Below are 17,134 nucleotides of genomic sequence, written 5' to 3'. Positions count from 1 at the left end.
ATCCAACACTCATACCCTGGAACATAATAATACCCCGACACAATTAGCACCGAAGACACGGATCTTTGAAAAAGACTTGGTACATAGAAAGTACTTTTGTACGTAGGACATACTCCATCGATCATCAATCTCCTCGAACAGAGTTTCTACTCTCTATTCTGATCACACACGTACCCTTAATAAGATACTACCCAATATCCAAAGTTAATTGAAGTAAGCATCTCTTTTATGTCTTATTACATCACTAAGCAAGCCTACCATGCTTATAATCAACTTTCAATACTAACTCTGTTTCAGCAACGCTATCCTAATTTAGTGTAATATTTTATACAAAGTACTAAGTATTAACATACATTTATCTTCTCATTTATAATACTTCTATTATTATTATCATGTAAATACATCTTAACACCTATAGAACCATGTCTGGTTCGCATAGCGTATATCATCAAATATACATATAACACATATTTCCAGATAATAAACATATAACTCACATATAAACTTTCAACATATATTTAATACTTTTATTAATACTTGTATTAAAATCATGTTCATGAAAGGGACTATGCACTCACTTGTTAAAGTGACGACCTGAAATTTGGGCAACGCTTCGCTTCTTTCAACAGTCTTTTCCTTTGACGTAACCTAGCATTATTATCACTTAGTTTTAGTGTAATATTTACTGCAACTAATTATTAGTCTAGATCCATAATTAACTCAAAATCTACTTCAAGATCTATCCAGTAAGGAACAACCAGGTAGGATCATATCAGAGGTGAGGTCCATTTGGTATACGAAGTATATTGTTTGGAAATCCCACTTTAAACACCTCACTAAATCACAGCCTAGACATCATCCCCATAAGTAGATCAATCAGTATAACAAATTTGAATCGCTGATAAATCTTATTTATAGGTTCATTATAACGACTTATTACTATAAATATAAGTTACAATGAAAAGATAATAGTGTAGCTTAACTTACCGGGCTTTTAACGAAAACCAGGAAATTACGTGTGCATAACTTCGACTCTAAAAACTTATTTCGTCAGCTTTTTGACGACTTAGAGTTCCTCTATCGCACCCTAAAACTAGGAGAAATCGAACAAGAAATAAAGAAGGATTCTAGAGAGAGTTTAGAGGCATGGAGTAAGGAAATATGAAGAATTCATCCTTTATTTATAATGGTTCGATCATAGAGTAGGCCCTAAGTTTCATCGGTATCTTCCACGTACAAGCTCCATTTTCTACTTTCTTTATGTCCGTGCATTGGTATTTACAAGTACTACAACTTTCGTTTAGACCCCGTTGGCTAATTCTCATTCTATCTCAGATTTACAAAATTGTATCGAATTTATCGCGCTCGAAGAGTAGGGACTAAGTTTCATCCATATCTTTAACAAACGAGCTATATTCTCAACATTAGTTATAGCCACGTGTTGGTATTTACGAGTGCTGCAACTTTCATTTAGACTCCATCTGCTAGTTCTCATTCTATCTCAGATTTACAAATCTGTATCGAATTCGTCGCGCTCGAAGAGTAGTTACTAAGTTTCGTCCATATCTTTCGCATACGATGTGACATCCCCATTTTTATGGCCATAAAAGACCGGTTTTGTTTATGCTTTATAAAAATCAGAGTACCTATTTTAATAAAAATGTTGCGAAATTTTTTCCCAGAAAAACATGATAAATGCGTTATCAAAGCATTTTCGAAGAAATGTATTTTAGTCCTTTTAAAATTTTGGGATGTCATCGTCAATACAGAAACATAAGCATAAACAGATCTTACATTCATTTACACTAGTGATCTACATCTCTTTTAAATCTCTCAATGTAAAGTAGCTTCATATCGACACCTGTGATACAAATAAGCTTGAGTAGGTCAGGTTGGGAAACCTGGTGAGTACATAGGGTTTTCAACCCACAATATTATAATTATTATGTTTAATCATCAAACAATTAACCCAATTACCCATCCCCGTTATATTCTTTACTCGTAAGGATCTACCCTAAGAATCAGCTATTCCTCGTTCATTCATTCCTGAGGATTATCCTAAGGAATAGGCACGAAATCCATCGTTGCCAATGACACAGTTGTCAATATTATCTATTAAGCACAGCTGCCAATATTATCCTTTAGGCGCAGCTACCAGAATTATGACATTCTCTATTAGGCGCAGCTACCGATATTGTCCTTTAGGCGCAGCTGCCAATGTTATGATGTTCTCTATTAGGCGCAGCTGCCGATACTATCTTTAGAGCGCAGCTGCTAGGGTGTTTAGAGTAGATCAAAAACATCTACAGGTTATGGCGCAGCTGCCAATGCTCATCTATATGGTAGTAGGTCCATTGCTGCCAATGTTCACCTATAGGGCACTATGTCCATACTGCCAATGTTCCTCTATATCAACTTTCATCCCTCATCATTCATCTACCCATGTTTTACCCAACATATTTTGTAGATATAAAATACATATACATTTTAAATTATTTAAAACATGTATAAAATCGTTCATCCAGCATAGATAGCAAGTATACATGTTATGTACACACATAGCACGTAATTTATATAAAATACTTCATATCTATGTGTAAGATGAAAGTAACTATGCACTCACTTGTGAAAGTGACGACTCGAAATTCAAGCAGCGCTTCGCTTCTTAACAATATGATATCCTTCGACGAAACCTAGTATTATTACCACTAGATTTTAGTCTAATATTTATTGCGACTAATTATTAGTCTAGATTCATCATTAACTCAGAGTCTACTTCATGATCTATCAAGTAAGGAACAACCAGGTAGGATGATATAGGAGGTAAGGTCCGTTTGGTATACGAAGTATACTGTTTGGAAATCCCACTTTAAACACCTCACTAAATCACAGCCTAGACATCATCTTTGTAAGTAGATCAATCAGTATAACGACTTTGAATCATAGATAAATTTTATTTATAGGTTCATAATAACGATATTATAAGCTATATTTAAAGTAGGGTAGCATAACTTACTTAGCTAGGAGTCGGGCTCTGTAGGGGCAGAACTTCGTCGCTGAATCTTTCTAAGAAAGATTCTTATAGCGCTTCAGCGCTCACCTTACTATACTAAAAACTACAGAAAGAGAAGTCGAATCACGAGGGACCAAATTGCTCAGGGGATAAGAAGAGAAAGACTCTTGAATCAAGAGAATGGTGCAAGAAATATGAGAGCCTAGAGGCTCTTATTTATAGTAATTAAATTTTCAAAAACCACCCTCTATATTTACTTAAATGACTAAACACCCATTTATAATGCTATTTTAAAAAGATTTAATGATATTTGTACTAATCTAATGTCGAAAATACTCAACATTAGTCTTATAACGTCCGCATCGTCGATAACTTTCTAATGATATATACATATGTATATATATGTAGACGTATATATGATTTACACTTTATTTTAATATGTAAATGTGCTATTAAAAATTATAACTCGTTCATACGAACTCCAATTTTGACTCCGTCGGCTAGTTTTGAATTTATATTTTTGTCCATATTTTTATAAAATTAAATAATTTTACTAAAATCATAACTCTCTCGTAAGAACTCTGTTTTTTGCATTCTTTTTCTCAAAATTCTTATTTTAAGGAGCACTACGATTTTCATTTTGGTCGCATTAGCTAAAAGTTAACCATTCTCTTCGTAGTTTTTTACGTCATACATTCGCTGTGCACGGCTGACTTTTATATATTATAAAAATCATATCTAATTCATACAGATTCGGATTTCGACGAAATTTATATTTTCGGGATCGGGAAGACGTGTACTTTCTAAATATATAATAATATATATGTTTTGGCGCACTTATTTTTACGATTTACGGACGATTCGACTGATTTTTCCTATTTTATTATATTATAATAATATAATATTCACATAATTCTTCTCTATTAAATCAAATAGGTTACAATTGTTGACCATAACTATTACTTTGGTTAAGATTATTTATCCTAGATAAAATAAAATCATTTTTAACGTTTATTATTGATTAGCCCGAATATGGGGGTGTTACATACGAGCTCCGTTTTCGACTGTCTTTTTTATCTTTGAACTCCTATTAACGATATATTTATTTCTCGTTTAGATTATTTTGGCTAAAAATCGACCGATCTAAAATTCGATTTTCGAGCTGTACACTGCTACGCTAAATCTTAAAAAAAATCATAACTTCCTCAAATGAAGTCAGATTTTGATGTTCTCTATATGCACGCTCTTGTTTTAATGTCTAATATTACTTTCGTTTAGATTACTAAGAATAAAAAGTAATTTCTCAAAAATTTACTTTTTACGAAACGCAGAGTTGTGCCGGTTTATCCGTAAAACTTCAACGAGTCATAACTTCTTTGTTATAAGTCGGATTTCAGCGTTCTTTATATGTATGAAATCTTTGTGACATATACTATAACTTTTGCACCATGTCCTCAGAATGGTTTGGGTAACTCAAGAGGAGGAGGTCAGGATTTCCTCCAAATTCTTTTGCGGGTACGTTATCTTCTGTTCTTCGGGGTTGTTATCAGGAATTTGTATTATGTTGGAATTTTGCTTGGGTTCAGGCAAGTTGTATCTCGGGTTGGTTCTCTGCTATTGTCTGGTTTATCAAGGATTGTTATATGCCATTTTGCATGCCAAAGGTCTTTAGTAAATCAGTAGTGGGTCGTATTTTGTTGAGCAGGTTTCAGCGTGTTCAATTGTTGTTCCAAGCCCATGTCAGAATCAATTCAGGGTTTTGTATAGAGGATCTTTGGTCATGGTTAGTGAGTTAGTTCTCCAGTGAAGTCAGGGTTCAATGGTTTTATCATCTGTTTTGGTATGATTGGCGGTTGCCTATGAAAGAACTTTTAGGTTCAAATACTATCGTCGCTAGGAGAGGAGCGGTAGCAGGAAGATAGTGGTGTCAGTGCATGAGTTGATTGATCATTGGATGTGTCAGGGGGAGTTGTATTTTCGCATGGGTTGTAGATGGTTAGAGTAAAGTGGTTCTTTGAGAATGGAAGTTGGGGTGAAGATCCGTCGGTTCAGGGCAATGGCTATGCTTTTTAGTCGCCAACATAAGAACTCAAGGAATTGATATGGTATCATGGGAGGTGATTTGGATTATCAAACTGGTTAAGATCTCAAGAGTATTCTTCAGAATTTCAGGAGTTGGGTGATCATTGTGTAACGCTCAGTCCAGATATTATTTATATTTTGGTCCCTTATATGTTGAATTATTACTTTTGGACCTTATGTGTGCAAGTTTTAGGGATTAGGGACCGTTTCTGCCAATTTTGAATTTTTGGAGGCGGCGCCCGAACGCGGGGAATTCCCCTGGGGAACGCACTGCGTTCACGTGCAAAGTTTAAACCCTAAAATTTAGGGTTAACCCTTATATAAAGAACATTATGCCCTAAAGTCCAGCCACCCTCTCACCCTTAAGCAGATCCCACGAAACCCTCATCCCTTGTTTGTGTGTTTTGAGCCTAGAAGACCATTTTGGAGTGCATCTTGGTGTTTTGAAAGAAGGTGGCCATTTTTGAAGCATCATTAAAGGAGAAAAGGCTTATAGATCCAGAACCTTATCAACATTTGGCACTCATATAAGGTATAAAGCTCTAAACTTGGTGTTTATTTGCTTAGATCTCTTGTGTTGTGTTTTATGGACCTTTTTGGTCCCAATGATGAAGCTTTATGGTTCAAATCCGTTTCCTAGGCTTAGGGTTTTCACCCTTGGCGCTATTTCAGTCCCTAAGACAGAAAGTTGCCATCTTGAAGGTCTTGATGTGTTCATGCATGATATAAGGCCATTTTCATGGAAGTAGAATGACATTTTTGGAGTTTGGAGCTTTTGGGGGCATGCAAAGTCACCAAGTCCGTGACTTTATAGTTCTAGAGGTCCTAACTGGCTTGGATACGTTTTGGGTAGCATGGCTTAAGCATTAAGTGCTTAATGGCCGGTTTTTGGAATCTGGATGCGAACGCGCTGCGTAAGGTCCGGGAACGCCCTGTGTTCCCGTTCGAGCTCACGATCTAGACTCGTGAGGAACGCTCAACGTTCCACAAGGTGGGCTTCCTTGGGCCATTTTCTTGGACTTTACTGTTGTGGGCCTTAGTGGATCATCATTTTGGGATTTATTGGACTATCTCTTATTTTGGGTCTAAAGTAAGGCCCATTAGAGGGGTTGGGCCCAGTTTAGAAAATTGGCCCAATGGTGGGCCATTAGTGGGCTTGGGAAGTCTACCTAGTATTGGGCCTTTCATGTTATGCTTTTGGGCTTTGGGCATGGACCAAATTTGAAACATCCCAAAAATACAAGCCAAAAATTCGTTTTTTAAAAGTTAATATAAAAACCATAATCACCCATAAACATAAAGAAAACCAACTGTCTGATGGGTTTTGAGCATTCTAACACTTCCTAAGTGTACATGCAACCCTAATAACCTTGGATCTATGTTTGTCTAATTATCATGCAAAGTTGAATTCCAAGGTTATATTCCTATCTAGCATACATGGGGAACAAATTTTAACTTGCATGAAAGATAGAATAACTTACCTTATTGTTGCTTATGATCCTTGAAACCTTGTGAGCCTAGCACCCCAAGTGTGATGCCTTAAATGCTTCACACAACACCAAATGCTTTTGGAATGACTTTAGAGAGAATACACACTTCTAAAATAGGCCTAGCCCTCTTGTTTCTTATGTGTCGCCGATTTTGGTGGAGAATGGGTTTCTTATATAGTGTTGACACATCTAGGGTTACACCATGTAAACCCTAATGTGTCATGACTCTTCATTTCCATGACCCATGGGTTTGTAACTCCCATGGAGCATCCTATGGGTGGAACCCAACTTGATAATCCATGGAGCCTCTTAGCCCACTATATAAGATATGGAAGATTTACATAATCTACCCATATATTTAATTAGTTATCTTTTGATCACTTAATTAAATCTAAATTAATTCTTGATCAAACTAATTAAATAATATTATTAATATATTAGAACTTATAATATATTAATAAACCATAAGTGTTATTTCTCTCATTTTAGTTTATCCAATTTCATGGTGCCATGCAACCCAAATGGACCATGCCGGGTCGGGTCAAGTACATACCAGAAATAGTTATGGACTTAGACACCTTATCCAACAGTCTCCCACTTGGATAAGTCTAATAACTATAACTGCAAGTATGACTTCAGGAACCGATCAGCAATCGTAGCTCTTTTCAAGGTTTCTCGGAATTGAGAAGATGATGATACGCCATTTCAGATAAGTGATCATATAATCCTCTGTTCTAGATATCAGCCGGACAAATACATGGAACAGTGTCTTACTTTGTGTCCAGCAGTTTGTTTCCCGATTTCCGATTTGTTTGACATAGAACTCAATTGAACACATCAACTTAGTTCTGACCGGGCCCGGTACATAGGTCAAAACAAAATCATCGAGGGGCCCAAATATCAGCTTCTAATCCAAGAAGGAACAGATAAACTTCGACTCATATGTTTGTTCTACCACTCATTGAATTATACACAAAATCACGTTTTATAACATCGTGTTACCAATGCGTTAACGTACAATCAATGCATAACCAACTCATAAGTAACAAATCATATCTCTAGGTTTGAAGACTTATATGATATTACCGTCTCACGATCACTCGAGATAAATTCCATGAAGTGATTCCAGTGAGCGTGGGTTGAGTCCAATGCTCAGAACTTATGAGCACTCATGAGTGTTGTAGCCATGTCCAACAACTTAGACCTCTGCAACCAATCATGACAGTCTTGATTCATACCTACTTCCGACATATGACCGACTGTGGAGGTTCGAATAATATGATATACCAAACATAATTATTCTGGAAGTCAAAACATGCAAAAGAAATATAGTAAACGATTGACAAGAGATAGCAACACTTTACTCATAAATAAAACACCTATTATTCATCATCTAATGTCAATTACACTTTACAAATTTCAAGGTTATCTAACTACTAAATCTAATATCATCCTTCAGCCCTATGCTCCGAGCATGCTGGAGATGCTTAACCCGAGTCAGTCCCTTCGTGAGGGGATCTGCTGGATTCTCATCCGATGATACCCTCTTTGCCACGAGGAGTCCTTCTTCTATTCGATGTCTGATGAAATGGTATTTTCTGTCGATGTGTCTGGATCTCCCGTGATCCCTTGGTTCCTTGGCTAAGGCAACTGCACTTTCACTATCACAGAAAATTTCCATTGGCTCTTTAATAGCTGGTACAACTCCAAGGTCTCCAATGAAGTTCTTCAGCCATATCGCCTCCTTTGCTGCCTCGCTAGCTGCTATATACTCTGATTCGCAAGTTGAATCAGCCACTGTCTCTTGCTTGGAACTCTTCCAAGAAATTGCTCCTCCGTTTAACGTAAACACCCAGCCTGACTGAGAGCGGAAATTATCCCTATCAGTCTGAAAGCTAGCATCACTATACCCTACAACTCTCAAGTCTTCACTCCCACCGAGGTTAAGGACCCAGTCCTTAGTCCTCCGTAGGTACTTGAGGATATTCTTTACCGCAGTCCAGTGTGCCTTGCCAGGGTTCCCCTGATACCTGCTAACCATGCTCAAAGAAAAGGCTACATCAGGTCGAGTACACGTCATAGCATACATGATCGATCCTACAACCGAAGCATAAGGTATTCGACTCATTTCTGCTATCTCAGCCTCAGTACTAGGGCTTTGTGTCTTACTTAATCTGGCGTTACTCTGGATGGGTAACTCTCCTTTCTTGGAGTCCTGCATGCCGAATCTCTTCAGCACCTTATCCAAGTAGGTACTCTGACTAAGTCCAATTAGTCTTTTACTCCGGTCTCTCAAAATCCTTATCCCTAGAATATAGGCAGCTTCTCCTAGGTCCTTCATAGAGAAACACTTCCCAAGCCAGGACTTAACTTCCTGTAGAGTTGGGATGTCATTTCCTATGAGTAGTATGTCATCCACATACAATACCAAAAAGCTAACTATACTCCCACTAGCCTTGACATATACACAAGATTCATCTTCACTCCTAGAAAAGCCAAATTCTTTGACTTTCTCATCAAAGCAAAGATTCCATCTGCGAGGTGCTTGCTTTAACCCATAAATGGATTTCTCAAGCTTACACACTTTATTAGGGTACTCTGTATTGACAAAACCCTCTGGCTGACTCATGTAAACATCCTCAGCCAACTTTCCATTAAGGAAAGCGGTTTTGACATCCATTTGCCATATTTCATAGTCATGAAATGCAGCTATGGCTAAAGAACCCTAATAGACTTAATCTTGGCCACTGGAGAAAAGGTCTCATCATAATCAACTCCCGGAGTTTGTGAGAAACCCTTTGCAACCAGTCGTGCCTTATAAGTGTGTACATTACCATCCATGTCGGTCTTCTTCTTGAAGATCCATTTGCACCCTATAGTCTTACGACCTGGTACATTCTCAACCAAGTTCCAAACCTGATTGTCATACATGGACTGTATCTCGCTGTCCATTGCCTCTTTCCACTTGGCTGACTCAGGGCCTGCCATGGCTTCCGCGTAACTGTTAGGTTCATCCAGACCTATCAGTGTCTCATCACTGATAAGTGTATCACCTTCCGCAGTAATATGGAATCCATAGTAATGCTCAGGTGCATTCCTAACCCTTGTGGAACGCCTTAGAGGTACAGACTTGTCAATTGGCTCAACAGGAGTTTCCTCCTCAAGTTGAGTGCTAGGGTTTGAAGTTCCTTCACCACTTGAATCTTGAATTTCTTCAAGGTCAACTTGCCTCCCACTGTCTCCTTGGCTTATGAACTCTCTCTCTCTCGAAAGAAAGCCCTCCTAGCTACAAATACCACATTCTCACTAGGTCTGTAGAAGAGGTAACCAAAGGATTTCTGTGGGTAGCCGATGAAAATACACCTCTCACTTCGAGGTTCGAGCTTATCATGAGTCTCGCGTCTCACGAAAGCCTCGCAACCCCAAATCTTAATGTGGTCTAGTTTGGGTACTTTACCAGTCCACATCTCATGAGGAGTTTTGGCAACTTTCTTTGTGGGAACTAGATTAAGGATATGGGCGGCAGTCTCTAAGGCATACCCCCAAAATGAGATTGGTAGCGAAGCTCGACTCATCATGGTACGAACCATATCCAACAAGGTTCGATTACGCCTCTCAGCTACACCATTCAACTGCGGTGTCCTGGGAGGTGTCAATTGTGAGACAATCCCACATTCCCTAAGATAGTCGAGGAACTCTGAACTAAGATACTCACCACCTCGATCGGATCGAAGCATCTTAATGTTCCTGCCCAATTGATTCTCGACTTCCTGTTTAAACTCTTTAAACCTCTCAAAAGTCTCTGACTTATGCTTGATTAAGTAGACATATCCATATCTACTGTAATCATCAGTAAAAGTCAAATAATAACGATTAGCATCCCTTGTGGCATGTTTGAAGGGCCCACACACATCCGTGTGTATAAGATCCAACAAACCTTCACCCCTCTCACAAGAACCTGTGAAGGGTGACTTTGTCATTTTTCCAAGTAAGCATGATTCGCAACTATCATCTGACTTTAGGTCAAATGACTCCAAGACTCCATCCTTTTGGAGTTGGCCTATGCGTTTCTTGCTTATATGTCCAAGACGACAATGCCATAATGATGCTTTATCCAAGTTATTATCATTAACAGAATCAATACGCAATACATTATTTCCTAAGTTATCAACCACAGATACAGTTTCATACACACCATCACAAGGTAATGCTTTAAAATAAAGAACATTATTAAAGAAAGCATTAATCGAACCAACTTCATTATCAAATGAAAAGGTGAAACCTTGTTTATACAATGCATGAAAGGAAATAATATTTCTTGCCATTTCTGGCGAATAACAACATTTATTCAAATCTAAACTAAACCCACTACTTAGCGATAAAGTATAAACTCCAATCTTGGTGACAGGTAAAGCTTTCCTATTCCCCATGATTAAGTTTATTCTTCCATGCTCCACATTCTCACTTCTTCTTAGTCCCTGCAAATCAGAACATATATAAATACCACAACCGGTATCAAGGACCCAAGAGTTAGAATGGGGTGAGTTATTAGATAAGATAGTGTAAATACCTGCATGGTTGGGTTTAACTTTCCCATCCTTCACATCTTGCTGGTACTTTGGGCAGTTCCGCTTCCAATGTGACTTTTCATGGCAATAGAAGCATTCAGCCTCTTTAGGGTCAGAAGAAGGAGTGACAAAACCTTTCTTGGTTCCACTTGAAGAAGAGCCATCAAGGGTCCTAGCCTTGGTACCCTTCGAAGAGCTCTTCCTCTTCTTCCCTCTATCTTTCCCGATTGCCAAAACCGGGGCGGAGTTTGGAGTAGGAGTGTTAACAACCGACTTACCCTTAAGACCTGTTTCTGCGGTCTTGAGGAGTCCCTGAAGTTTGATGAGTGTGACCTCTTCCTTATTCATGTGATATGTCATGCGGAATTGATCATAGAACGATAGTAAGGAGTGCAAAATGATATCTATTGCAAGCTCCTCAGGGAAGTTCACATTAAGCTTCAGCAACCGATCCACATACCTTTGCATTTTCTACATGTGGCTCGTGACGGATTCCCCGTCCTTCATCATGGTTGTTATAATAGAGCATATGATTTCATACCTCTGTTGTCGTGCACTTTGATGGTATCTTTCCATCAGATCTTGGTGCATTTCAAAAGGGTAGAAGTCCTCATAGGACTTTTGGAGTTCCGCTGTCATGGTGGCCAACATGATGCATGCCACTTTTGTAGCATCCCTTTCATGTGCCCGGAAGTCAGCGATCTCCTGGGGAGTTGCAGTGGTCTCATCAATCTCCTTAAGCTCCTTGTCAAGGACATATTCTTTGTCCTCGTAGCGGGTAATCATCCTGATGTTTCTGATCCATTCATTGAAGTTGGATCCATCAAAAGTGACTTTCCCACACAAGTTCATAAGGGTAAAGGAGCCATTAGGATTAGAGCCAGAAGCAGCATTGTTTGAAGACATCTGAAAGAAGAGAACAAGATTAGTTTAGATATTAAGAGAGTCCTTAATAAAACACCCAAATGTAATATTAAGGCTAGGATCCAATCACAATATATTATAACTTAGAAGAGGTATGCCGTAATCCAAGCTATAACATATTTGAAAGGTAGGTGAATGACGATTCACCAATTTCCACCATGAAAAACGAAATATAAATATTAGGTTTTTAATTGGTTCTTAGAAATTCCTAGATTCTTTTGAGATTCAATGAACTTTTCAAAGGCATGTTTCAATCTCGAGTGTGCCCTCCAAGTTTTGTGACTGGGATACCGAGGATCACAAAACGAGGTGTGAAGTAACCATGTAAATCACTTGGTACACTCAATGTTTATCACTCAATCGATGTGCAGGTTAACCACACGAGCTCCACCGACCTATAATAAACTTTAAGTCACCCTTTACCTACCTTGTTAAGTCCAAGTTAGTGTGCCGGTTAACCACACGAGCTCCACGAACGACTTAAACAAAGTGTAAAGTGTAATTTCATGGATTAGCACCTTATTCACATTTTCCTAAAGTAACTAAGATTGGGAATTTAATAAAAGCTTTTAGTTACTTTATAATATTCATCATACTTTTAATGAGAATTTATAAGTCCTTGTCCTACCCGTTCGGCTAACGACCCTCCACCGATCAAGGAAGCGGTGGGTGAGAGTGGACACCCATTAAGTTGCCATTTTATAGGCAACAACCTTATACCCCCCCTTATAGATCGGCTTCATGAATGAGGCGTACTAGCGGTAAGACGACTTGACGTTATACATATATATATTAGTAACTTATAATATTATAAAGTATAAGGATTGAATTTTAACTTTTAAAATTCTAAGGGTTGGAACTAAAGTTTTAATCAAGACTTTACATGTTCCAAAACTTGAGGGCAAGTTTTATAAACTTCCAAAACTTTTCATTTCTTATAACTTATGAATTAATTGAGTAATAAAAATGAAGACTCTTCATTTTTATAACTCTTGTGTTCTTTTAATGGCTTTAATAAAAGTGAGACTTTTGGTTTTCCATAACTTGAGGACAAGTTATGGACTCCATTAAAACACATTATGATCATGAATTAAACTACCATGAAGGTTACAAACAATTCCTATGATCATCTAATCTTCATAAGTTCAAGAACATGAATATGAACACTTTCAAGAATAAAAAATTACACTTAAAAAAAACTTGTAATTTTAATAATTGCCATTGTAAATGGATTAGCATAAACATTACACCATCTAAAACAAGCTTTAAAACATCAAAACAGTTTAGGGTAATGTTTCTAGTCCATTTCCAGCAACAAATGTGCAAACTTTCATACGAGCAGAAAACAGAAAAACGATTTCTTTTCAAGCTGTTTGCACACAAAAAAAAAACAACAAACAAACCTAGGCTCTGATACCACTGATGGGTTTTGAGCATTCTAACACTTCCTAAGTGTACATGCAACCCTAATAACCTAAGTGTACAAGTTTTGGAACATGTAAAGTCTTGATTAAAACTTTAGTTCCGACCCTTAGAATTTTAAAAGTTAAAATTCAACCCTTCTACTTTATAATATTATAAGTTACTAATATATATATGTATAACGTCAAGTCGTCTTACCGCTAGTACGCCTCATTCATGAAGCCGGTCTATAAGGGGGTATAAGGTTGTTGCCTATAAAATGGCAACTTAATGGGTGTCCACTCTCACCCACCGCTTCCTTGATCGGTGGAGGGTCGTTAGCCGAACGGGTAGGACAAGGACTTATAAATTCTCATTAAAAGTATGATGAATATTATAAAGTAACTAAATGCTTTTATTAAATTCCCAATCTTAGTTACTTTAGGAAAATGTGAATAAGGTGCTAATCCTTGAAATTACACTTTACACTTTGTTTAAGTCGTTGGTGGAGCGTGTGTGGTTAACCGGCACACTAAGTTGGACTTAACAAGGTAGGTAAAGGGTGACTTAAGGTTTACCATAGCATCAGTGGAGCGTGTGTGGTTTACCGGCACATCGATTGAGTGATAAACCTTGAGGGTACCAAGTGATTTGCATGGTTACTTCACACCTCGTTTTGTGATCCTCGGTATCCCAGTCACAAAACTTGGAGGGCACACTCGAGATTGAAACATGCCTTTGAAAAGTTCATTGAATCTCAAAAGAATCTAGGAATTTATAAGAACCAATTAAAAACCTAATATTTATATTTCATTTTTCATGGTGGAAATTGGTGAATCGTCATTCACCTACCTTTCAAATATGTTATAGCTTGGATTACGTCATACCTCTTCTAAGTTATAATATATTGTGATTGGATTCTAGCCTTAATATTACATTTGGGTGTTTTATTAAGGACTCTCTTAATATCTAAACTAATCTTGTTCTCTTCTTTCAGATGTCTTCAAACAATGCTGCTTCTGGCTCTAATCCTAATGGCTCCTTTACCCTTATGAACTTGTGTGGGAAAGTCACTTTTGATGGATCCAACTTCAATGAATGGATCAGAAACATCAGGATGATTACCCGCTACGAGGACAAAGAATATGTCCTTGACAAGGAGCTTAAGGAGATTGATGAGACCACTGCAACTCCCCAGGAGATCGCTGACTTCCGGGCACATGAAAGGGATGCTACAAAAGTGGCATGCATCATGTTGGCCACCATGACAGCGGAACTCCAAAAGTCCTATGAGGACTTCTACCCTTTTGAAATGCACCAAGATCTGATGGAAAGATACCATCAAAGTGCACGACAAGAGAGGTATGAAATCATATGCTCTATCATAACAACCATGATGAAGGACGGGGAATCCGTCACGAGCCACATGCAGAAAATGCAAAGGTATGTGGATCGGTTGCTGAAGCTTAATGTGAACTTCCCTGAGGAGCTTGCAATAGATATCATTTTGCACTCCTTACCATCGTTCTATGATCAATTCCGCATGACATATCACATGAATAAGGAAGAGGTCACACTCAGCAAACTTCAGGGACTCCTCAAGACCGCAGAAACAGGTCTTAAGGGTAAGTCGGTTGTTAACACTCCTACTCCAAACTCCGCCCCGGTTTTGGCAATCGGGAAAGGTAGAGGGAAGAAGAGGAAGAGCTCTTCGAAGGGTACCAAGGCTAGGACCCTTGATGGCTCTTCTTCAAGTGGAACCAAGAAAGGTTTTGTCACTCCTTCTTCTGACCCTAAAGAGGCTGAATGCTTCTATTGCCATGAAAAGTCACATTGGAAGCGGAACTGCCCAAAGTACCAGCAAGATGTGAAGGATGGGAAAGTTAAACCCAACCATGCAGGTATTTACACTATCTTATCTAATAACTCACCCCATTCTAACTATTGGGTCCTTGATATCGGTTGTGGTATTCATATCTGTTCTGATTTGCAGGGACTAAGAAGAAGTGAGAATGTGGAGCATGGAAGAATAAACTTAATCATGGGGAATAGGAAAGCTTTACCTGTCACCAAGATTGGAGTTTATACTTTATCGCTAAGTAGTGGGTTTAGTTTAGATTTGAATAAATGTTGTTATTCGCCAGAAATGGCAAGAAATATTATTTCCTTTCATGCATTGTATAAACAAGGTTTCACCTTTTCATTTGATAATGAAGTTGGCTCGATTAATGCTTTCTTTAATAATGTTCTTTATTTTAAAGCATTACCTTGTGATGGTGTGTATGAAACTGTATCTGTGGTTGATAACTTAGGAAATAATGTATTGTGTATTGATTCTGTTAATGATAATAACTTGGATAAAGCATCATTATGGCATTGTCGTCTTGGACATATAAGCAAGAAACGCATAGGCCAACTCCAAAAGGATGGAGTCTTGGAGTCATTTGACCTAAAGTCAGATGATAGTTGCGAATCATGCTTACTTGGAAAAATGACAAAGTCACCCTTCACAGGTTCTTGTGAGAGGGGTGAAGGTTTGTTGGATCTTATACACACGGATGTGTGTGGGCCCTTCAAACATGCCACAAGGGATGCTAATCGTTATTATTTGACTTTTACTGATGATTACAGTAGATATGGATATGTCTACTTAATCAAGCATAAGTCAGAGACTTTTGAGAGGTTTAAAGAGTTTAAACAGGAAGTCGAGAATCAATTGGGCAGGAACATTAAGATGCTTCGATCCGATCGAGGTGGTGAGTATCTTAGTTCAGAGTTCCTCGACTATCTTAGGGAATGTGGGATTGTCTCACAATTGACACCTCCCAGGACACCGCAGTTGAATGGTGTAGCTGAGAGGCGTAATCGAACCTTGTTGGATATGGTTCGTACCATGATGAGTCGAGCTTCGCTACCAATCTCATTTTGGGGGTATGCCTTAGAGACTGCCGCCCATATCCTTAATCTAGTTCCCACAAAGAAAGTTGCCAAAACTCCTCATGAGATGTGGACTGGTAAAGTACCCAAACTAGACCACATTAAGATTTGGGGTTGCGAGGCTTTCGTGAGACGCGAGACTCATGATAAGCTCGAACCTCGAAGTGAGAGGTGTATTTTCATCGGCTACCCACAGAAATCCTTTGGTTACCTCTTCTACAGACCTAGTGAGAATGTGGTCTTTGTAGCTAGGAGGGCTTTCTTTCGAGAGAGAGAGAGAGTTCATAAGCCAAGGAGACAGTGGGAGGCAAGTTGACCTTGAAGAAATTCAAGATTCAAGTGGTGAAGGAACTTCAAACCCTAGCACTCAACTTGAGGAGGAAACTCCTGTTGAGCCAATTGACAAGTCTGTACCTCTAAGGCGTTCCACAAGGGTTAGGAATGCACTTGAGCATTACTATGGATTCCATATTACTGCGGAAGGTGATACACTTATCAGTGATGAGAGACTGATAGGTCTGGATGAACCTAACAGTTACGCGGAAGCCATGGCAGGCCCTGAGTCAGCCAAGTGGAAAGAGGCAATGGACAGCGAGATACAGTCCATGTATGACAATCAAGTTTGGAACTTGGTTGAGAATGTACCAGGTCGTAAGACTGTAGGGTGCAAATGGATCTTCAAGAAGAAGACCGACATGGATGGTAATGTACACACTTAT

This window comes from Lactuca virosa, chromosome 5, assembly GCF_052849685.1.
Source record: "Lactuca virosa cultivar CGN04683 chromosome 5, Lactuca_virosa_CGN04683_v6, whole genome shotgun sequence".
Lineage (NCBI taxonomy): Eukaryota > Viridiplantae > Streptophyta > Magnoliopsida > Asterales > Asteraceae > Lactuca > Lactuca virosa.
Note: the sequence above shows the minus strand (reverse complement) of the source record.